General features: G+C 37.2%; 1 protein-coding gene and 1 pseudogene across 1 annotated transcript in view; both read right to left on the reverse strand.

The window, feature by feature from the left end:
- The window catches only part of LOC126184206 (voltage-dependent calcium channel type A subunit alpha-1-like), a 508450-nt gene that overhangs the window by 21369 nt on the left and 461082 nt on the right, over positions 1-25999 (reverse strand). The gene's annotated exons all lie outside the window — the stretch shown is intronic.
- On the reverse strand, positions 23480-23597 carry LOC126185889 (5S ribosomal RNA; annotated as a pseudogene).

The raw sequence follows: 25999 nt of genomic DNA on the forward strand, positions 1-25999 counted from the left end.
ACTACTGTCAGCACCTGTATGCACTGATCAGAGGTATGCATTTGAGGCATTATTTTCTGTACCACATACTGAAGAGGTGGTTTGGCTGCTCACCAGTTCTCTTGTCCAGCACTGAATGGACAAGTGATTAGCTACAATTTGGTACAAGTATCTGCTATTACAATCCAGCATAGTTATTGGAAACCCCTGTCACTGACAAACAACTCTGGCGGTGGCTGTTTTTTCTGAATTTACACCCTCATATAGTATGAAATGCTCAAAGCCTGCACAACATTGAAGATGGAGTGTCCCCACCAGTAAGTACCTCCCGTCAAAAAATTTAGGTTTTGTTGATCTTCTTCAACTAAATTAGAAGCACCCACCTAGCTTCTGTTTTTGATAAAAGAAAAAATCAAGGCCAAAGGACACAGCACAGGATTCAACACAGACTGTGTGAAATCATAAGAATGCACAAAGTTAAAGAAAATTTTTTTACTTGGCCTCTCAACCTAATAGTTCCTGAGAAATTGAAGAATTTGTGATTTCAAATGACTGTAGACTTGTAACTGAGGTTATACTCAAGCAGTGTGAGACCTTCATTCAGATCAAGGTCAACTTCTGTGAGTGTGGATTAAACTCACATCCTCATTACAGTATTTTCTTACTCTTTAGCAAAATAATGGAAGCTGTCACAAAATGTATATTCTGATATTTTAGATAAAATAAACTTTGCTGTAATGAAGCAAAGAAAGTAATCAACATATGTGACTACAACTATTATGATGAAGTTTTGATCCTCTGTAATGTTGTAGATTTGTTCTATATTTCTGTTTATAACAGAGTCATTTGTTTTCTTCCTGTCAAGATAAGCTCCGGTGGTGCATTATGTAATATTCATCGTAAAAGCAGCAAAAACAGAAAAACCCTCTGCTTCAGCTACAATGGATGAAAGCTATTTTCCTGCATGCATATATTTTATACCTGGTATATGGCTGGAAGCAAAATTGATCTAAATTTATGACAACATATTTCTTGGCTATATATTGTTACAGCATGAAGCTCACTTGTTTGAGAGTCAACAATACAGTCTTAATTCCAGATGGAATAGTTGGGCATGTCATGTGATTGAAGTCTCACCAGCACAACAGTCAAGTAAGTAGTGTGATAACAGCTCACATGATCATGGTCAAATCATAGTTATCCAATATATGGAATAATCCATCTTAAATGTAATTCAGACCTCAGGCATGGGAGTACCTTGAGTACCTAAGTTCAGGAAAAATTGCCACACCCAAGTCAAGTGCCTGAATAAGAACACCTCACAGTTGTAGCATCCAAGGTACAGTGTGTCATAAATGTAAAAAAAGTTAGCTTCCCTAAACATATTCAGTGGGAAATGTATGCATGCAGGAAAATGATTTTCATCCAAGACGCTACGTGCTGAGAATTTCACTGCTTTTACAGTGCCTACAATGAATATCATACGGTCATGTGATGCTGTGTGGAGGGTTACCATGACTGGAAGCAAATAAATGAATCTTTGAAAAAGAAAGAGAAGGATATTCCAACAATAATTGCAAAATACCACTGGATTATTTTTATCTTGTCATTCCCAATGTAACAATGATATCTTTTGTGAGAAAAAAACTATACTGTCTGCACCAACAATCAAAAACATATCACTAGTTTTCATAGTCACATGTGTTGGTTACTTTTTTTCATTCTTCACAGTAAAGTTTATATTATGTAAAATAAAAATGTACAACTTTTGTGACAGCTTTCACAGTTTTGTCTCACATGCACAAAGCTGCCTTCAAGCCCATACCTTTTGTCACTGCCTGAGTTAGCAAAGGCTTTCCTCCTCCAGCATATTTGCAGTCAACTGAAATCACAAATTTTTAGTTTCTCAGAAAATACAGTGGTCAAAATAAATGTTGCCTAATGGTTTATTGTCAATACTGCACATAGGAAACAATTCTGATATTGCCCTGTCAGGCACAATCATAAGAAAATGAAGATTAATGCATTTTCACTTGGGGGAAAAAGAATTACAAAAGAGTCTACTGCAAACACAACAGTTTCTTCTCACTGTCATCTTGCATAATACATTGTTTATGAGCCAATTGACCCTTTCATAATTGGAAACACTTCTGAATTCAGTTAGCCATACTCCTTACAAAATTATTCAAAAAAGCCTGTGTGATATTATCCCATTCCTCCACAGCAGCCTCTATGATGCCCTGTGAGGTCTCTGGTTGGGGAGGACGACTGCGCAAACCTAACATTTTTTGCATGGCTCATGTGTCCTCAATGCAGCTGAAATCTTGAGAAAATGGAAGCCATTCCATCTGGCTGATTTTGTGCTCCACTTGGAAGGTGTTCACAAGATTGTGATTATGGGTTGTGCATTATTGACCATCAGTGTGAATCCCGCTCCAATATGTTCACTAAATGGAGCCACAATTCATGCAAGGATGTCATCATGACACTTCACACCAGTCATCCTCCCATATATTAGCACAAAGGGTGTCCTGCAGCTATACATTATTCCACCCCAAAACATGACTGAACCATCTTGATAAGGGTGGCAGTCTATGATCCAGTTACACTGCAAGGGTTGCCTCCACACACGAATATCATTACTGTCAGGGTGGAGAATCATAAGGGTCTTATCACAATCACAAAAGAGTGTTGTGCCTAGTACACAAAGAGTGGTTTTGAGCCCATATGACAAAAGCCCCTCTCCGAATCCCATTAAGAAGAGAGGCCTTGAGAGGTCTTTTGGCTGTCTGTAACTGCCACCATAGATGTGTAGCATTGTGTTGAGAGGTTCTGCTTGCTATTATATGCAGATATTGGTCCTGCATGCCTGTTTATTTTCTTCTGTAGCCACTTGTATGACAATCCTCAACTGATCCTGTTGCAGGTAATTTGTTCCAGATTTCAGAGAAGCCATTTTCGCTCACAGAGACATATGCTGTGATGTCCACATTCCTGCTCCATTAGACCATTACAGTGACTATACAGAGCCTCTGATCACACATGATCATTGTCCAAACCATCCTGAAGCAACAAAATTCTCATAATGACACACAACACAAGTACTGCATAGTTTACATGTGACATGGCTGCCACAGACTGCACATACTGCCTCATCACAGTAGAGATATGGACTGCTTCCACTAGAAATACATTACAAACAAACCAATGTACTGACACAATGTATTTCTGGATCACAATGTTCAGTATTAAAGTTTCAGTAATATGCAACATTTATTTTGACCACTGTACTACGTTGTGAGCAATATATGTATAAACAAGATTTCCTTAATTTTGAGAGTTCTAAAACTCTCATGTGGTCCACAATGGACCCAATGTGATCCCTTTGAACTTTATTGCATTAAAACGCATAGTGACCTGAACTCTTTCACCAGAGTTACTCACAAGTGGTACGAGGTAGTACACCAAAGCACACTGAAATCGGTAGTTCGCACAGCTTGGCCTCTCACTGTAAGTAGAATTGCACATTAAACAATGGATGTTTATCTGACGTGTGAATACTGATGCACAATCAGAAGAAAATGACTAAGCAATCAAGAGCGTCCATCCAAAAATTTAGCCTTTATGCAACTGATCCATACCGAATTATCAAATACTTCCCTTTTTCATCTCTGATCATGAACATTAGCTACACAACAAAATACAAAAAGTTCAAAACTGCATTAATGCAGTAAATCTGAGGCTTACTATGACAGTATATATGGAAACATATTTACTTAGTTGTCCTACTATCAATAGCAATGACACCTTCTATATATCACAGAATTCTGAATTTTAATGCTCAATGCGTGCCTAGGACACATTATTTATAGAGGCAACTCATTCTAATAATTTAGGTTCTGGTTTAATGATGGAACATCCACTTACATAAAGCATGCTAGTATTTACATCCACATACTGACACATGGAAGAGTGACAAATGAAAACAAGATGTTAATATACACAATAATCATATTGCTGAAAACGCCCCACAGACAAATACAAAAATGGGGAAAACAACCTGACAATCAGGGCAGAGCAGGATAGGGAATGTGGATATAAGCAAAACTTTCTAGAAAACTGTGCACCATCATGGAGTTAAAGCCCTGAAATGACAATCAAACAGTGACTCGCATGTGGAAGTTTGTCTGGTAAGTGAACATGTTTGGATGTGTCCATCATTGCAGTTTTGTCTGGCTATGCTGCTACTGTGTTATGCTATGGTCGTTATGCTTTGTAGCAATGATGGAGGTAGGAATATTGAGCACTGGCTGTAAAAATGTGATTTGATGAAAAAAAGAGTTCAACATTTGATTTCTGTTTTTCTTTTGCCCCACTGTCTTAGTTCACACTTACTGATCTACAGTGCTTGTTAGAATAAAGTTCATTCATATTATATGTACAGTAGTAAAAACTTAGATTTCATTATTAATAGCACTGCACTTTACAGTGCCATATGCTGAAAGTCTTATTGCTATGCTTTTTTCTACTTTACAGTTTATTACCTTAACAAATTAATGGCATTACATTACTTTTAGCATATTAGATTTAATAGTCGAAGTCTACCCAGTAAACATTTCAGAAAATTTGCACTGAATGTAACCAGCTATAGATAGGAATTCAAAGTTTGCCTAGCTTTGACTGTTCAGCTGAAATCATTATCTTCAGCTTATTTAATTGTAACTGTGTTTTTCGTATAACAGGTACTAGCTGAGAAAACTTGTTTTAAATGCACAAACTTCTACGTACTCATTGAGTATGGCCTGGCTGATCTTTTAGCAAAATTCTGGAGGGGCTACTCAGTCTGAAAGTTTTCTGGAATCATGTGTGAATTAAGTGGGTATTGCACTTGAGGCAAACTAATTCATTATAGTGATGGGTCTCTAAGTTGTTCTGATCCATCACAGGACATTACTACCAGGCACTTTGTTTACTACTTAACACATTCATCATTTGGAGATTTAGATTTGGTATACTTATTTTTATAAAAAAAATCAGAATTTTACACAACAACTATTTTTGTTATGATAGGAAATATATATTTTAATTGTCAAAATAAAGAAAAATTTATCATCTGAAAAACAGATTAATCTCAAGCTGAAACAAAATCAAATAACCACCAATGAACTAAGTCATCAATGATTGTAAACCATAAACTTCCTTCTTTCACCAATGAACTAGGAAATGTGTAGATGTTATATAGTCAGATTACTGAGTTTAATTGAGAGCAATGCTCCATTATTCATGTTCTTCACTTCCTGCAGTGTCTGTCTCATCTCTGGTATGGCCAGCTAATGATGGGCAAACACTCATCCCTGATTTGTAAATTATTTTTTTAATTGTAGTTCTGTGGCTGGATGCATTTTTTGTTGCTGTGAACATCAATTTTCTTAAGGGAGAAAAATAGCGTGTGTCATCTGACTGTGAATGATGTAAGTCTTTCCTAGTGTATATGTAGTGTAACTGTTTGTGTGTGAGTGTAAAGGTACAGATATCAATGCTGTCCCTGATGGATTGAATCTACCCTTATGCATTTTCGACCCAGTGAGGTAGCATCACTGACTGGGAAGTCCCATTACATGGACAGGGATGGTTTTGGTGACTGCAGATCTCAGATGGCAGAGTGAGTCAGTCTGAGTAGCCATGTAGTATGAATTGCACATGCAAAGGATTTTTAATAGCTCAGAAAAACTCCATAATTTGCATAACTGTTTGTTCTTCATTAGTCAGGAAATGGCATTTAATTCAAGAAGGACCATAAAATACTGAACAGCAAGGTAAACTAAAACCAAGCAGTGTTTAGTCAATGGCTGTCTTGGAACAAGCAGTAACAGATATGTAGGGACGTATTACTTATGATTAAAATATAATAAATTGAGTGGTCATTAAATCAGTGTTAACTTAATCTAACCTCATCATTTTACTGCTACTATTTTGGTGGGGACTACAAACAGAATTATAGGAGAGAGGAGAGCAGTGGCAGCATGTGCAAAATTTTAACAATGCACTACAATGTGGTATGCTATAGCCTTTTGACTTACAAGCATAGTATTCATAAGTAAACTGAATATATTAATTTCAAATAAACAAACTGACTAGTTTAAATATATTTAAATTTTATAATTAATCTCTTAACAGTGTGAGGAACAAAAGAAAATGAAAAAAAAGTTATGATAGCAACAGGAGTCAAAACAGAGCCAACAAACTGCCTTTGGTGCACTTGAACACTGCGCTACTCAGTGAATACATAAACTTCTGCTCGAAAATCCCTCACACCCTATGCACCAATCTGTACAGAGCATTTGACCCTTTCCTAGCTTTTACTATGGCACACCAGGTGAAATATTCTAAGAACTTGAAAGTGGCATCTACCTGCTTCTTCTCACATAGTTTGAGCCAAATTCGTGAGCCTCATTCCACACCCTACTGTTATTGTATTTACATTTAGAGTAGATCTATCTAACTCTTTAAATCTCATTTTCCCCTTCAATGATCTGCTGGAAAATGGCCTCTTTAGCAATTCATCTACACTAAATTTTCTCAGATACTTGATTTTATGCCACAGTCAATAGCATTTTGACTAACAAGGACAATAACTGTAACTAAACTGAATATATTAATTTTATGTATATAAATGGAACTCTTTAAATATATTTAAATTTTATAACTGATCATTTAATACTATGATTTTTTTAGAAAAACCTATGGTAACACCAAGAATAGAACCCAAGCCAGTGAACTACAATCACTGTGCATGACCACTCTGCCATGGTGCCATTACGTCAATTGTTCCTCAAGAATCTCTCATGCTCTGCACTTACACAATATGTTACAAACACTCTCAAAGAAAAATACTGACATGGTGCTGTAAGCAACAGTGCACTTACAGTGCCAAAAGGGATGTAGTCACAACAGAGCATCCACAATCATAAACAGACAACTATGTCCCTTCTCTGAGTTGATTGTAGCACAGCTAAGCAGCACTTCAGCTCTCTACATGGGTTTCTAGTTTTTGTGGAGAGAGTGCCACAAAACATGTTTTTGTCCATTTTATTTGCATAGCAGCATGCATTCGAAGAGAAATGGCATAAATTAGTGAAATTCCAACTTGTGTTCAAAGAGAAATGACATAATTCTAGTGCAATATTTACAGTGTGCTGTAGCACATTATCACATGATAACCAGCCACCATTGTAGAAGAGATAGATAGGACTTGCATCAGTAGGCTCACAATTCAGGAACTTTAATGATTTGGTTTGCGTACCTCTGGTGAAAGTTTGTCATCATTGGCTGACAGGACCAGCAAGTCCAAAGTCTGAGAATTTGAGACAGCTAAATTACTGCAAATATTTTTTAATTAAAACAGAGGAGCATCTTGGAAGGGATAGCCCATATTTTGCTTAAAGTCAGAAAATTCTTTAAAAACTATACTCAAATTGACCAGCATAGAAGACCAGTGGCTGTAAATCTAGCACAGATATTTGATCTGAGACTCGTTGAGTTCCCTCACTCATTATACAGGGTGCTGCACATTAAACTATACACACAAGAATTGACCTCCATGTGTGTGTGTGTGTGTGTGTGTGTGTGTGTGTGTGTGTGTGTACTTTTTTAGTTATTAGAAACAGTTACTATTATAACTTTTCAGAAATTTACATGCAAGCATGATGAAGTGAATGAATCAGATTTGTCAAAAGTTGCAAATTAGTTATCACACATTTATTAAGATTTGTATGAAACTAACAATAATAATTTCACATATGTTTTTCATTAAACTACTACTGTCAATAGATTCATCAGTAGCTGAGATTTGTCTGTCAAATAGGTGTTCTGTAGGACTATTTTTAAGAATATGTTATACATACTACAGTGAACAGTAGAGGAAAATGAATAATGAACACCCTGAAGCATTTGTCCCACACAAACTTAGTTTTATTCCCATATTACACGGATTGTACAAACAATTTAAATGTCTTGTAAAACCTCAATTTAGTTCCAAAAATACACACTGAGACAGTAATACAGGTGTCAGATGTCAGATTTTCCCTCGTTCTTTCATATATTATCACAATGCATGGATAATTGAACAGTGTACCTACATATCTACACAAGTACTCTGTATGCACCTCTCATGGAAGTAGGTAAACATTTTCATGAATATGTTTGACAGTTAGAAGTATGTGTCTGGGCACTGTGCTGCAGAACAGCATAACCAATTAACATAGTAATAGCAACATAATGGGTTAGCAGCTGATGAATTTTCCAGGTTGAAGGGTCATGGTCCGTGAAGCTTTTTTGTTTGTAATGTTCTAGCCTGAACCACACTGGACATCTTCACAGGTACTTCTGGTTGCAGTCTTGCTGACTGATGGGTCAGGTGTCAGACAGAGACATGTAAATAGTTTAAGAAAGCAGCATGGTAGAAGCTTACACATGATTAATGGAGATAATCCTTGTCAGTGATAAAACTTGACTACTGAACTGTTGTTTGGCAAAGATAAAAGTTATCTATTAATTCTGTAGAGCCATATATCACCAACTTTTATGGTTTCTCCTTTTCAGTTAAAACTATCCCTATGTTTGTATATTTTGATGGCCTCTGTAGGTATCCATGGATAATTATTCATCATTTTCAATAAAATTTTGATTTTGGAAAAGTTCGCTTCATGAATTCCTGACTACAGTGCACTTACTACAGGGCTATTACAAATGATTGAAGCGATTTCATAAATTCACTGTAGCTCCATTCATTGACATATGGTCACGACACACTACAGATACGTAGAAAAACTTATAAAGTTTTGTTCGGCTGAAGCCGCACTTCAGGTTTCTGCCGTCAGAGCGCTCGAGAGCGCAGTGAGACAAAATGGCGACAGGAGCCGAGAAAGCGTATGTCGTGCTTGAAATGCACTCACGTCAGTCACTCATAACAGTGCAATGACACTTCAGGACAAAGTTCAACAAAGATCCACCAACTGCTAACTCCATTCGGCGATGGTATGCGCAGTTTAAAGCTTCTGGATGCCTCTGTAAGGGGAAATCAACGGGTCGGCCTGCAGTGAGCGAAGAAACGGTTGAACGCGTGCGGGCAAGTTTCACGCACAGCCTGCGGAAAATTGGCTCATGCCAAAACTGGAGACCGACTGCGCCGACTTCATCTTTCAACAGGATGGTGCTCCACCGCACTTCCATTATGATGTTCGGCATTTCTTAAACAGGAGATTGGAAAACCGATGGATCGGTCGTGGTGGAGATCATGATCAGTAATTCATGTCATGGCCTCCATGCTCTCCCGACTTAACCCCATGCGATTTCTTTCTGTGGGGTTATGTGAAAGATTCAGTGTTTAAACCTCCTCTACCAAGAAACATGCCAGAACTGCGAGCTCGCATCAACGATGCTTTCCAACTCATTGATGGGGACATGCTGCGCCGAGTGTGGGAGGAACTTCATTATCAGCTTGATGTCTGCCAAATCACTAAAGGGGCACATATCGAACATTTGTGAATGCCTAAAAAAACTTTTTGAGTTTTTGTATGTGTGTGCAAAGCATTGTGAAAATATCTCAAATAATAAAGTTATTGTAGAGCTGTGAAATCGCTTCAATCATTTGTAATAACCCTGTATAGTTTTATTACTAGATCTGTGTTTTTTACAAGTTATGATTGGACAAACTGTACCAAAATTGCCTTACTTATTTATACATACTACATATTAAGAAAGTTATTTACAACAATTTATCATATACAATATAAAAAATTGTCTATAACAAGGATACATAAAACAGATGAAAAACAATATCATTTTGTCCAATCACTTGAGTCATTATTGAAAAAGCCTCCAACAGTGTATAAGGGGTGCTGTTTCAAGTCCTGTGCAATTTTCCTTCTGAATAATGCTGGCAGAAGACATTGAATTTCTCAGGGCAGTGTCCTGAACATTTCTAGAGTGACCATTTTATTTCTCTTGTTGCAGGTGTCGTAATTCTTGCCTCAGGCTGAATACCCCTTGGGATGGTAACTACTCTTAACCTGGTTACTACAGGCCTGCAGTGCTGCAGTGTTTTGCTTGATGTGATGATCCTGACAGATTTTACTTTTATAGCATATTCACATCCTTGCAACCTGTAGTGTTTCCCATAACAACAGGTTATAATTAATGTGGTCAAAATAGTGCAAAATACACTATTTTCATTCACTGATAATTTTCTGTCAATTATGAAGCCCAGCACTTTGACAGTCTCCATGTTATCCTGGCATCCAACATTGCTGAGGCTGCTTATCAGATGACGTGTTGTTCCTTTGTTCATCCCTTCTCACAAAATCCATAACATGTTATGGTTTTGTAAAATCTTCCTTTTCAGATCAGTTAATTTTTTAATAAAAGAAAGAGAAACTGTGTTGTCCCATCATTGTGTCTTATCCTTGTTCTTTGATCTACTGTCATTTAGTTGTAGGATTCTCTTTACTTCATTTCCTGAACAGTCATTTTCCTCAACAGCCTGCCTTATATATCATACTCATTGATGGTGTCACAATGGGTAACCGACAGGGTTCTGAAATAGTTTATTTTTATTGGTGGATGCTACATGTGTGATTTGTTCATATGTTAAAAAACATTTTGTAGATTTCTTTTGATACATAAATCCAAAAATCCATTGTGTCACGGAAATGGAAAATGACAACTGAATATCCTTCTTGGATATTTTTGTCATGAGGCAAATCAATGGAAGGTTAGAACATACAGTTTTTCAGGAAGTCATGCATACTGATAGACATTTTAATAACTCCAATCATCATCCACAATAAAAGATGAATATCATCAACAGTCTTGTCAAGAAAGCCAAAAGAATTTGCACATCAGAACACATGCATGATGAATTCTAACATACAAAGCAGGTTTCCAAGAAAAATGGCTATTCAGGAAAATAAGTAAATATAGTCCTAATACCATATAAAACTAGGACAAAGGATAAGGATAAAACACATGATAGAAAAACACAGTTTCTCTAAATTATGTTAAAAAATTAACTCATATGATCATGAAGATTTTAGGCAAACATATCAGACTCCACATGAGAGCACTGATGGAGAGGACATAAAAATGGAAAATCAGACAGTTATTTAGACCAACAAAGGAAAGAAGGAAGATTAGAGTTTAACATCCCACCTACAGCACAGTTATGAAAGATGGACAAACCAACAAAGAAAATATATCAAGCCCTCAGATCTGCAAAAGGTAAACACCCTTCTGTCAGCATGTGAGGTATACCACATTCCATGTACATGTGATAAGGTCTACACTGGAAATACAATGAGAAATGTAAATACACATCTGAAGGAACACAAAAGTCATTGCAACTGTGTAGAGTAGAAAAATCAGCTGTAACAGAGCATGCTCTTTAGTCAGGAAATCAAGAAATGAAGTTTTCTGAAATCAAAATTTTATCCTCAATGAAGAATTATTATCCATGGATAGATAAAGAACCCATAAAACATATAAACATAGGGATAATTTTAACACAAAAGTAGAAACCAAGGCATATGGACAGTAGCTCTCTAGAATCATTAGATAAGTCTCATATTTGACAAATGTCACTTCAGTACATAAATTTTATCTTTGACAACAATTATCTCTTCCAATCATGCAGAAAATTTTAAAGCACCTACTTTTCACAGTATTCATGTCATTCTCTGATGTCTGATGCATCATTCAGTTCAGTAGAACCGAGAGCATCTCTGAGGATTTCCAAGGCAGCTCTGGGTGAAATGTCAGGATCAAAAAAGTTTTATGGACTGCGACCATACAACCTGGACTATTCCCCAGCAGCTAAGACATGCAGTTGGGAAAGCCTTGATTGTATGAATGTAATGGGTTGGTAGATGTATTGTTCTATACTCTTTCAACAAATGCAAGATATGTATAGTTATTGCAGGCTATGGTTCCTATGATGCCCAAGGTCATGTACATCAACGTGTTATGCACACTGATACTTATTGATGCCTGGCTGCTTCTATGGTTACATAGACTACTGATGATGCACAAACTGTTCCAGCCATCTCAGCAGTTATATCTTTCACTACAATACTGGAGGATTGCAGCAATGTGATGAGGAGTAAGAGAAGACCTGGTGGGAAACACTTTTGTTCAGGGACCAGCTTCCAGCAAATAGTTCTTGATGGTCCTATCTCAGACAATGAGTGTGACACTGGTTCTAATATTTGTTGTTGGCACTATGCAATCTGAAATGACTTCTCATACTATGCAGCAATCCACACATGAATCTTTATTTTAACAGTCATAACTGATGACATGGTATTTTATATGGAGCAGTTGGACAAATTATCACCTTGAGATAACATTAAGCATCAATAAATTTACAAATGTTACCAGCGGCCTTACCAATGTCTACAGTGAGAGAATGTCCACCTCCACTGCCAAAGCACGGCTGACTGCAGTGCATAGGACCTGGGTCGATTCCCAGTACTCCCAGGGATCTTTCCTTGGTGATAAGACTGAAAGAGGGTGCACTCAGTCTTGTGATGACAACTGAGGAGCTACTTGAATGGGTAGTATTGTCTCCAGATCATGAAAACTGACAACGGCCTGGAGAGCCATGTGCTGACCCCGTGCCCTTCTGTACCACATCCAGTGATGCCATTGGCAGAGGATGACACAGCAGTTGGTCAGTACTTATGGGCCCACTGGGGCCTGCAAACAGAGTTTATGTTTTTCAATGGGGGAATGCTAATATTACTATTAATATCATAGGATAGTAAAAAATTCAGCGTATTCCTGTGTAGCTTCTCATCATCAGGCACCCACATCCATGCACCAAGAAGGATGTAGTCACTGCCATGGTTACAGTTGTTGCACAATATGATCATCACAACAGCTTTCTTCATAGGAGAATCCCAATGAGCTGATATGTGGGAGAAGATACTTGTTTCATTAAATAAATTCTATACATGTTTGTGAGGCTGTGCTATAAACAAATAATTTATCATGATTTTGATATTGAGTTTAGTATCAGAGTGCTGCACAAGATCCTGAAAATCAATGTGTGGATCAACTGATGCAATAGCTTCCACACTCACAAGAAATATTATGAATTCTAGCAATCCTGAGACCAAAACTGTCTCTTACTAGGTGTAGCATATCTTTCATGTTGGTCATAAGATAGGTTGAATAACTATTTGACCTCTATCCCCTCTAACCTCTTCCTTGCTCCCACTCTAGTCTCATGCATGCCTTCTATCCCCCCCCCCCTCCCCTCCACCAGCTAATCAGTAAATCAATACATTCCCTTCTCTGTTTCTCTCCTCTCCCTTTAGCCCCCAGCACAGATCTCCTCATGCTGCACCTAGAATTCCACCAGCCTGTCCCTGCTGTGTCCATGCACACTTCCTCATGCAGCACTACAGCATCTTCCCTCTCACCCTAATCCTACCAACTCTTCCCCTCCTCCCACACATTTCTTCTGTACCCCCACTATCCATATCAACTGAGACTGCTACCCACCAGTGTGTCCAGAGAGGACAGTGGCTGTCTGCATGTGCATTTTGCATGTAGGAACACTGTGTGTGTGTGTGTGTGTGTGTGTGTGTGTGTGTGTGTGTGTGATGTGTCTGTCTACTGTTTACCATCTCCTTTAAGTGGTGAGCAACAAGCTCCTAATATTTGTTGTGTTATTTCATCCTGGACTTCCCCTTTGTTACATGCTGTCATTTCTCAGAGAGTTAACTTAATGTCTCATTCTCTATTTGCAACCTATTTTTTCATGTAACACATTTATATAAGTTAATTTGTATCAACTTGGGATATACTGAGCAGCCAAGCTGATCAAAGGATTTATATTCAAGTACCCCTCCACTGCCAGTATTACCATAATCTCTGGTCGTAATACCTAAGTTCATTACCCTTCGCATGATATCATCATGATGTAATTTGTCTACATGTTACATAGAACATATCACAATAGTATGAATTACAAACATTCAGCTCTTGATAATGACAATGGAGAAAGACAATGAAATCTTGACCTATCATTTACATTTAACACTGCAAGTAAACCAAAAATGTTACCTTATAACATCACAACCTAAAATTTCATTTATGCAATGTGGTACAGAGCTCAAATTTCAAACCACTCTTTCAGTAAGTAAAATGTAATGTTTATTGGATCCTTCTTTTTGTCTTTTCATAATACAGCACTTTTAGTCATTGCCTTTACTGACCTCTATAAAAATGCTTGTTTTCGCTAAGGTGTTGTAACAATGGCTGTATAATAGTAGCTAATACAGGTTTCCACAAAGAGCTATGGAAGTTTATAAGTCAGCTGAAGAGCATTCATTGTTTTTACAAGACACCAAAATTACTTAAAGAATTACACAGTTTTTTGTTAAAGAAAACAACCCATATTGCAACCCATATTTTAGTATCTGTTGGTTGCCCAAATAGTTGGCATAAGTCACACAAAATGTTTAATTCTCTGACAAGGTAGTGGCTTAATTATATGATTTGTGACAACTTAAGTACCACACAGAAATCATACAGATAGAATGATATTTACAGGACATGCTTAATAGGATGGGACATGCAAATTAATGGAAATATAAGATCAGTGCACATGCCTCAGTTCCATGCTGTCTTCTGACTAGTCATATTTGGCTTACATCTAGGGTGTTCTTAAAGCACTAAATAGTAATAAATGCAGTGTAAACTCTATGAAGTCACTACACCCTATATCTACTACACTATATCCTACTTTGCCACATAAGCAGGTTAAAGAGCTTGAGTATGAACAATCAGTTATCCTATGTGCCAGATGACTTTCATTCTTTTTCATTGATGATGCTGCAGGTCAGTATGTTATGGTTGTATGTACATGTAGAAGGAGGAGGGGAATGATGTGACTGAGTATCATTCAACAGTGAATTGTCTTATGCGACAAAACTGAGGAGTGATACCACTGGAATGCTTTCATGACTATGTTTGCTGTACAGAAAGCTTCCTGAATGCATTCCTTTTGGGAATATCCCCTTTCCATTGAACTAGAAGTGTCTTAGATAATAATAAGCACAAGAACACACTTAATCTCATGAAGATTGGCAACAAGTTCTTTCTGATACATAATTTCACTTGCACATGCACTAGAGCAAAGGCTGTGTATTTGTTAGATGATTTGTGTGGAATGCCACTGTGCAACATATTTTGCAGCAACAAACTGGAGGTGTTGTCCTGTTGGGAATCACTGATTATCAGTGTCAATCTCAGTAACTTTGAATTTCAACTGTCCTCAGTAGTAACCACTAAGTCCAGAAAACTGTATAGTGCCAAATTAAGCAAATGCTTTATTACTGAAGCAATAGTAGTGTAGTAGTAGTACTTTTATTTATACATAGATCTCTTTTACAAGGACACTGGATATGTCTTGGTAATACAATTTAAATACAACAAAAATAAAGTAATTCACAGTTACAGTCTTATGGTTTAGAATGACAAGGATGGGACAGGTAGTCTGCTGTGGCCTTATAGTAGGAACCAGCCCAGCATTTGCCTGAAATAATTTAGATAAACCTCAGAAAACCTAAATCAGGATGGCTGAATGAAGACTGGAGCCCCCACTGTTTATAAACAGTGCTACATCATTCAGTTTACCCCTAGTGTACAACACTGTTTTACAAATAAGTTATTTAATAATGTAAAAGACTAATACTACACTGTTCATCCATTTCTCACTCACAGTCACTACACACTCATTGTTTCATAACATTACACACACTATCAACTGATTAGGACCATTTTGTGCACCTCAACTTCCCAGCTGGTAGCCTGGAAAACAGAGTCAACATCTCTCCATTATGAGTCAGATGTTGAGCTAAGAGGATAAGGTGTTATTATTATACATTGCATAGCTTTGGGAATACATTTTACCAGAAAAGGAAAAAAAGAAGGGAAAAATGTAGTATGAAAGTATTATGTGGATTGTTAAACGTTTTATTATTATTGTTTTTATTTGTGTTACATTTTTTACCAAACCCCTACAATGTGTTATATAAATGATCCTTCAATGTACAGAATGTTTGTGTCAACACATATTTTTAACTGCCATTTTAAATAAGATCGTTTTAGCAATTTTTAATCTCCTTTGGTAATTTATTGTACAGTTTTATTCCTTGGTAGAAAATGTTGCTTTGAGTTTTATGTATATTCTTACTTGGTAACTGTAAGTTCAGTCTACATATTGTTCCAAAACCATAGACAGAGCTGTTTCTGCAGTAATTACTAATGTTATTTTTGATGTATACAACTGTGTGGTAACTGTGTTCAGACAGTGCAGTTACTATCCGCATTGTTTTGAACAGATCTTTATAATGAGCTCGACTACTATTTTTTGTTTTTATTCTTATGAACCTTTCCTGTAGTTTGTATTCATATTTTGTTCATATGATCCCCAGAAAAGAATGCCATAGCTAGGAATTGAGTGTACATATGGACAGTCTGTAACTAAAAAACACTGGCCATTACACACCGATGACCGGACTCTAATGGCATAACATGCTGATGACATTCTGTTTGCAAGTACCTTTCTGCATTCACACCACTTCAACCAAGAATAAATATTCACTGCCAGAAATTTTGCATTATTTCCTCTGTTTACAGAGATGCCATCTACATTTAATTTAATAGTGTCATTTTCCCTCTTCAAACTGTAATTCATTGCAGTTGTTTTCTTTATGTTCCATGTTACTTTATTTCTTATTGATCAATTGGCAATTTCCTTGAAGGTTTCATTTGCTTTCTCTGCAAAGAGTTATCTTGTTATCTCAGTGACAATAATATTACTGTCATCAACAAAGAGAATATTTTCTGTATTGGGAAGGTTATTGATGAATATCAGGGACAGTATTGGTCCTAAAATGCTACCCTGAGGAACTCCTATATTAACGCATTTTTGGCCCTGATAAGTGTTTTACTAAAACTTCATACTCTTTAGAGGTATGCGTTATCTCTGCTCTTTGTACCCTATCTGCTAGGTATGATCAGAACCAGTCATTAGCCACTCCTCCTATTAACCAAAGCCTCTGTCTTGTTTAGTAGAATCTTATAGTCAACAGTATCAGAAGCATTAGAAAGATCTAAAAATATGTCTGTGACACACTCATCTTTGTCAAGAGCATCAATTATCACTTTTGTGAATTCTGCTATGGCTGATTCCGAACTTCTACCACTTCAGAAACCAAACTGTGATTCACTTAAAAGGTTGTATTTATTCAAGTAACTCATTAATCTTTCTTTCATAATAGATTCTATTATTTTTGTGAATGAGGACTGCAGGCATATGGGCCAGTAATTTTCTACGTCCTCTTTATTACCTATATTTAGCAAATGTACAACTCTTGTTTGTTTTAAGTACTCTAGAAATTTCCCTGATGTGAAGGATTTGTTTATTATGTTTGTAAAGGGAGCTTGCATACTCTCTATACATTGTTTCAGTACACACACTGGTACTTCATCTAAACATCCTGACTTTTTATTTTTTACTTTTTTTACAGTATTACTGACTTCATTTTGTGTGGTTGGTAGCAACATCATTGTACTTAGTGCATAATTATTTTAAGTTGTTACACGTGTTTTTGGGAATTTTTGCTGTAACTTCTCTGCAATATCTGCAAAACACCCATTCAAATAGTTCGCTAGATGGTGTATATCATTTATGACTATATCCCTCTCCCTTATCAGCATGTTATTATGCCTCTGTTTGTCTCTTCTTGGTTCCTTTTTCCATGACATCTCAGACTGCTTTGATTTTATTCTTTGTACGTTGTATTATTTTGTCATTAAATGACATTTTTGCAGCTATCAGCACCTTCCTATCAATATTTTTTACCTATAATATAAATTCAAGAACTCTGGCTCATTACAACTCTTTTTCACGAAAATGGGATTCTTAAGTATTCAGGAGGACTTCTCAGTACCTGGTGTTATGAATTTGTTTTTGTGAGACCTTGATCATAATGTTGATAATGTAAATAATTTCTACATTTGCACAAATTTCTCTATACACATAATCTCAGATTTGGATTGCTAGTTCTTTTGAAAAATCTTTTATTTTGATTTCTGATAGATGTCTTTTGTAAGCTTGCAGTTTAGGGAGTTTTTTTCATACTCAATTTTAATATTATTATTTGGAAGAAATGGTCTGATAGTCCAATATCTCTTATAGCTACATCAAACTTTTCCCTTTGCATATTTGTGGCCATGTGATCAATTATTGTTGCAGTCATTGTAGGAACCATTGTTGCATGAAACTGACATGCTAAACCTCTGAAAGATCTTTATGAGCTTGCTACTAGTTTCATTTATGATATTTGTGTTGATGTTTGTGTCTCCAAACAAAATGATTTTGACTGCTGTACTTGAGATTTTATCTAGAACTTTGATTAATTTATTGAAAAAGTGTCTGCACTACCACTGTGAGATCAATACACACAAAAGATGATTAATTCCTTGGTGTTATCAATCCCTCTTAATTCTATAGCTAATATTTCAAAGTGTTTGTCTTTATTCACTGTACTATGGTGATGACTTTATTTGAACTCCGTTCCTTTTCTGATATAAAAGCATTATCTCCCACCCTTTGAAGTAGTCCTACAGTAAGAGTGTGTCCTTTCATACAGTGATGATACTACAAACAGGACGTTTGTGTGTCTATACCAGTGCTCAGTGACACAGATTACAGTGCAGTTTAAAGATTGTAGATCAACTTCAAATTACTGTATTTCATTTTTTATTGTTGCATGTTTTGATGAAGGATGTTGCTTTTTCCAATGGTTTTGTTTTCTGTATGACATATAGTATGTGTGTAATTTGCTGTGTTAAAATTTATCTTGTGAGCAATTGTTTCAGAGTTTTTTAAACCTCTGGATATACTCTTTATGTAGGACCTATTGTCTGAACCTAAAAAAGGACCTACATCCCCTATCTGTGACAACAGGTATTTGACCATTTGTGACCTGAGATCCAGCCCCTATACTTGTATGAATCAACTGTACCAATCGTCCCTTCCTAGTCCTGTTTAGATGTAGTCCATGCTTAGTGAAACCCCTTCTATTGATAGTCCTGACAGACACCAGAGAAACATACACACAGTTGGTTGTTGTCAGTGCCATCTCTAATCCAACATTAATCTGCATGACAGCTCCATTAAGGCATGACCAGTCATGTTGGTGGAACAGCAAGACGAAGAGTACTTTGGTGCCGTGACACAGGGGAGCTGTCTTGTCCTGGTTACTATCTATGTCATATGCCTCATATCCATCCAAGTTGTTTCCCACCCCACCCACTATCACTACAGGGTCCCCTTTTGAAAAAATCCTAAGTCCTCTATAATCTGACTTAGCCCTCTGATGGCCTAGTACACTGTAAGTGAGGGCTTACACCTTCTCCATGGTGACTACCTAGCAGCAGCACTTTCTTCTTCCTAACACTTTGCACATTCCTAGGCTTCATGAAATCAGTTGAAGTGTTGAAGTATGCTGCACATTTCCTGCTCCTACTACTGCCTGAGGCTCTTCTCCACTTATCTCTGGCATTGGTTTTAGTGATGATAATCAAACTATAAGATCATGTTCTCTTTCTTCCTATTTTCCTACAAACAGCCTATTCCCAACCAGCCTCCTCCCTTCTATCTCCACTGATCCTGATCAGTTCCTTCCTTGCTTCTTTAAATCGTGTCTAAAGGGCATAGATTTTCCTTTCCTGCTTCTCAATGATAATGAACTACTGCATACTCTGTAGGTCCAGGAGACAGCCTCTTTTGCTTTTGCAATGTTCTCCCCACTACATCCCCCCTCCCACCAATGAAAAAAATATTTTGTACATCATTGGCAACAAACCCCCCTCCTCACTACTCTATAACTGCTCCCACATTTCCCATTCATGGTCAGTTCTGAAAGAAGAATTAAGTTTAACTTTAAAGAATGTATAAAGTTTGTCAAGGACACAATACTTGCTGTACGTAAACAAAACAATACTAAAAGTATTCTGAGCTGTTGCCACTGTTTTTGTACTGATTTTGCTATATAATGAGAGAAGAATGAATTAGTAGTTCTTTGTTTTTAGAGAATTCATGTTACCAAGATTGTTTGGTTAGGTTTTTCAAATGTCTATAACTTGGAAAATTTAAGCCTGTATCATGTCTACTTAACTATAAACAATATTAAAAATGTTGAGGAATGTATATTTTGGAAACCCTTGAAACATATGTTCCAGGTGCAAAAGCTCACTTGCTAAACTTCCTAACAATAGAAACATGTATGTACATTCACATTGGTACTGTACCAGTCATCATAATGACTATGAAAAATGGCCCGTTGTGTGTGAGGATCAATTCCTTTGCCTCATTATTTTATTCACAGATGAAATTCTGGAAGAATAATAGCTGGTACTCCTCTTGAATTGTCTGATTTTACCATTGTACTTATAACGTGAAATATATGCTGAAGGCAGTTGTATGCTTCTTAACTCATACTGGAATGTGAACATTCAAGATTTCAAGAGTACGAGTCTTTGTGGTGCACAACACCTTTGTTGTAGTGATTTTTTGACATTTCTATGGCACCCATGCTGACTAAACAAATTCATCACAAATAACCCAGCTTTTCTTTGAATTTTCTGTATTAATTCCATTACTGCAAAATGTTGTGTGCCATAGACTGTCAACAATATTTGAAAATTAGTCAAATAAGATCTTTTAGGTGATGTCCTTATATGAATTATATTTCAGACCTCACTTACAAAACCCTCATTTGGCTAGTTTTCAAATATTTTTGACAGTCTATGACCCTTAACATTTTGCAGTAACGGAAGGAATAGTGCTTGGTACTCTTAGTTACAGTTGTGACTCGTCACCAATTGTGTAGTAAAATGATATTGGATCTTTCCAGTCTGTTTATTTTGAATAACAAGGGCTTAATGAAGTAATTCATTTTAGGTGTTATATATTAGGGTTCCTTCCTATTCCCTTCTTGTATAGAATGTAGGAAGAGTAATTGTGTAAATGCTTCAATGCTTGCTACGATTAGTATAGTTGTGATTTTGTAGTACCTAAAGCAATGACATGTAGGAGGGGCTCACCAAATATCTACATTTTGTCTTCAGAAAAATCTGCAATCACTTCCTGTACAACAGATTTCATTGTCCCTCAAGATTGCTTTTATTTTTAAAATGAACCATTTTGGTTCTGCGTGAACCATCCTGAGGTCTATAGATAAAAATAAAATCACCAACCAACATCTAATCTGTGATTGACAGTATTGCTGTTATACCATATCTGAAATCAAATGCACAAGAACATACCTAAGTGTATTGGTTGCAAGAGGAACCAGTCCGACTTATTAGCAAAATGTACTTGGTACATCACAGGACAATAAAGAGCTTTGTTAGCACCCACATTGTTCAAATAGCCCACAGGGCAAGCACAGCAGCTGGTGTGTGGTAGATTTGTCACATATAAATGAAAATTATATTTGAAAACTAAATTAATAACTTTTTAGAATATTATTCCTAGAAATACTCACTCAAAAAACATGCAGTTTGTAAGGCATAACAACGTTATAAAAACATCACAAAACATGTCATGTGAATGTGAGGTGTCTGTATGAACAGTACTGTTGTACACCTGTCTCCATCATGGCATACTCCATCTCCTAGCCATTCCTTCATCGTTGTGCCATGAACCAAATAATTGTCTGCTAAGTGCTACCATGGGCAGATAGGCCTGCCCAATGGCTCCCACACTGAATTTTGGTGTAGCACTCATGTTCCCACTGTCCCACCACACACAATCTCCTCTATTACCTTGGACATCCATAAGCAACAATCACCACCTTAGTTACTCTTCAGAAAGGTAAAAATGGGCATTGCGATTGAATTCACTCAATCTTGATTTTTCTGACTGTGAATTTCAAGTTTGAAGATGTTACAGAATCCCTGTAAGGTGTCCAAATTATGATAAATGATTATGACAGAGTGATAAGTTTTCGTGTGTGCCCAAAATATGGCTTTCTTTGGCAGGTATGTGTGCACTATGAATTAATTTTTCAAGCCCCTCCCCTTCTGTCCTGTGTCCTGTTTACTACATTCATTGCACTTCACCTTAAGCATGGCTCAGTCCCGAAACTTATGCCTGATATTGCAGACTTTGTGATGCAGCCTGAATTTTAGCATGTTGTTTGTTTGAAAATTTTGCTTGACTTTGTTAGAAATCTTTCCATTTTAGGTCATAGCTATATATTATTTGTTGTTATTTCTGACAGTCACATGATTGTCACTTATTTGGTTTGGTTCTAGTTCTTTTATCTTATTTTAAACTGTCATTACATTCCTATCTTTATATACATTCAAGCACTGCCACTTACTGTAAAATGTTCAGTTCTCTTTCAGCTTCATGCTGGTAGAGTGGTAATCTTAATAACCTTTACAGCACTGCATTGGAGTATGTTCACTTGTATCATCGAAGGTGCATTCATCAATAACTATATCTGTTCATGTAGTTCTCCTATGAACGCTAAATTCATGTTTTCCTTCTTTATTAGTAGTAAATCTAAGATGTTGTTGCTTATGGGTGTCTAAGACAATAAGAGGAGAGAGCATGTGTGGTGGGACAGTGGGAACATGTGTGCTGCATCTAAAATCAATGTGGTAGCCCTTGGGCATGGCTTTCTGCCCCTTGTGGCAATTATCATATGACCGGTTGGCTCACAACACAACACTGAACAAGCAGCCAATGAGACGGAGTGTGCCATCATGGAGACAGGCTTGTAGCAACACCCTGGATGCAGACACTGTGTGACACAAAAACCACATTTTTCTGAGGTTTTTAAATGTTGTTACACCTTATAAACTTCAAGTCTTAATCAATGATTTCCATGAATAGTATTCTCAAAACAATTATTAATTTAGTTGTCAAATGTAATTTTCATCTATACATGACAAATCCACACCATGATACCTGCTGTTAATTGCCCTATGGGCTATATGAATAATGTGGATACTACCAAAGTATTTTACTATCCTGTGATGCAGCAAGTAAAATTTTGCCGGTAAGCTGGACAGGTTCCTCTTATAACTAGAACATTACATGATACTCTGGTGCATTTAATTTCAGTTATATTATAAGAAGAACATTGTACAGTGTCAATTATAAGTTGGTAGGTCATTTTATTTTTTTCTACTTGATTTATGCGATACCAAAGCACTCCGTCTTCAGGTCCCGAGTGGCCTACCAGGACCACCTGACCGCCGTGTCATTCTCAGTGGAGGATGCAGATAGGAGGGGCGTGGGGTCAGCACACCGCTCTCCTGGTCGTTATGATGGTATTCTTGACTGAAGCCGCTACTATTCAGTTGAGTAGCTCCTCAATTGGCATCACAAGGCTGAGTGCACCCCGAAAAATGGCAACAGCACACGGCGGCCTGGATGGTCACCCATCCAAGTGCCGACCATGCCCGACAGCGCTTAACTTCGGTGATCTCATGGGAACCGATGTATCCACTGCAGCAAGGCCGTTGACTTACGTGATACCAAAACAGCTCATATTAAAAATTAAAGTAATCTAGATGTAGAATATGGTCCATACAACTGCACAGTATTCTATGATGAGGTGTACAGTGTTTTGTAAGAAATGCCCTTCTTAGACTGAATGTATGTTCCCAGTATCCTAAAAATGAACTCATGCCTGCCACCTGCTTTACATAGGACTAACCCTACATTATCATTCTATTACAAATCCGTAAAAATTGTTACAGCCAGTTATTAGTCACTGGTTCTTCCTTGTTGATGCTTATATTCAACAGGAATGGGGAATGTGAGGGATATGGAAAATAATGGTATGCACTTTCCTCGCACTACCACAATCCTAAGATCAACTTGTAAAGCTCACTGGAATTAAAAATTTAAAAAAAAATTTAAAAAACTGGTAACAACACACTGATAAACTTGATGAGGTTATTGAATTCATTCCTATTCAAATTAAGAATTATGATACATTTACCAATGCTGTCAAAGGGGTATCAAAAAGGGTGATACCCAGAGAACACATGAAATGATATATCCCAGGATGATATGATCAATGTAATGAGCTACATGAAGAATATCACATTCAAAGAAAACAGTAGGTGGACTTCTTCAAGCTCTGAATGACCACAGAAGGAAGAAATGTCAAGAAGCTACAGAGAGCCTCAATTTCATCCACTTCAGTTGCAAAGCTTGGCAACTAATGAAGGAACTGGGTGCAAATTATAAGCCTGAGAAATGCCAGCAGATTCTAAGACTGAGAAATCCCAACAAAATATCACTTCAAACAAAGTTGTGTGCAGAAATCTAAAGCAAATGTGAACAATAACCGCACTAGACTTGTAAGGACACAGTTATGACTCAAACACTCTCAGATAGTTCTCTGTCCAGCACTCTCATGTGAGGTCACAGTTGATGAACTGGAGGAAGCTTTGGCAAGTGTGTTTTAGTCCCCCTACCAGCAGACATCATGATAGAGGCAGAGTATCTGGCATGGGTAGCGAAGTGGGATAGTATGGAAACCAGCCCTGGAGAGTACATGCGACATATGGTATGGGCAGACCTGCTGGTGGGTATCATCAAGAGTGCCCCTGGAAAGTTTGATTGGACCACTATATTTTCTGAATACATAAATGATCTGGCAGACAGGGTGGCCAGCAATCTGATTTGTTTGTTGATGATGCTGTGGTGTATGAGAAAGTGTCAAAGATGAGTGACTGTTGGATGATACATGATGACTTAGACAAAATTTCTAGTTGGTGTGATGAATGGCAGTTCATTTCCCTCTTGTGGAATTCTGTTCCCCGGCTATTATCAAGCCACTGTAGGCCCGTGAAGTATCCATGCTGACCATGCAGTTAGGCAGTGTTGTCGTGCCTGTTCAGATGCAGAACGTGTGTTTTAAAAAAGTGACTTATGAAATGCATCCATAGCTCCTGAAAAATGTAGGCCCAACAATTATATGCTTATTGTTACATTCGTATAATGTGATTCTTATTACTGGAAAACTACCAACAAAATCTAGGGCTGCAAAGGTAACTGCCAAAACCCCCCAGCAAAGATGGCAAAGAAACCTCTCATTACAGATCTATATTACTATTTAGTCTAGTCTATAAACTGCAAGAAAGAATGTTACTAAATCAAATCAAACCATTAACTGACAATGTAACTTCTCTTCAACAAAACAGTTTTCAAAATAATCACAGCTGCTGTGATAACTTACTGACATTAACATCTGTTATCAAAGCATGTCACCAATGTAAACTAAACACTGCGATGAACATCAGAGCCTCTTAAAATTCAACACTCAAGGAACTATTCAAGGGAAACCATTTCTAAGTGTGACCTTAAAGAAGTATTAAATAAGATAAAAAATAATAAGGGCCCAGGAGAAGATTCAGTCAATCTAGAGCTCTGGCACGCCTTCCGCAAAACCCACATTCTCAACGTATTGTCCCGCACTACATTCGTAGTGCCCCTGCCCATTATACTCATTACGCGTGGTGTGTTGCCAATTCCCATAAGAGTTCGGGCACTGTTAGTGCATTCACACAGGAGAAGAAGATGGTCAAGTGGCCGGTGAGCCATAACTATATATATACTAAGATGGTATCTGTCCTTTCGGACATGTCTGAAAGAACAGATACCATCGGTGACCATGCAGCTCATTAGAATGAAATTACAATGAAATGAACACTCATAGCTGCTTACAGGCGTTGACATAGATAAATCCCTGCAGTCGCGCTATCCTCTGTGTCCTTGGTGGCTCAGATGGATAGAGCATCTGCCATGTAAGCACGAGATCCCGGATTCAAGTCCCGGTTGGGGCACACATTTTCATCTGTCCCCGTTGACATATGTCAACGCCTGTAAGCAGCTATGGGTGTTCATTTCATTGTA

Source organism: Schistocerca cancellata, chromosome 4 (genome assembly GCF_023864275.1).
Source record: "Schistocerca cancellata isolate TAMUIC-IGC-003103 chromosome 4, iqSchCanc2.1, whole genome shotgun sequence".
Lineage (NCBI taxonomy): Eukaryota > Metazoa > Arthropoda > Insecta > Orthoptera > Acrididae > Schistocerca > Schistocerca cancellata.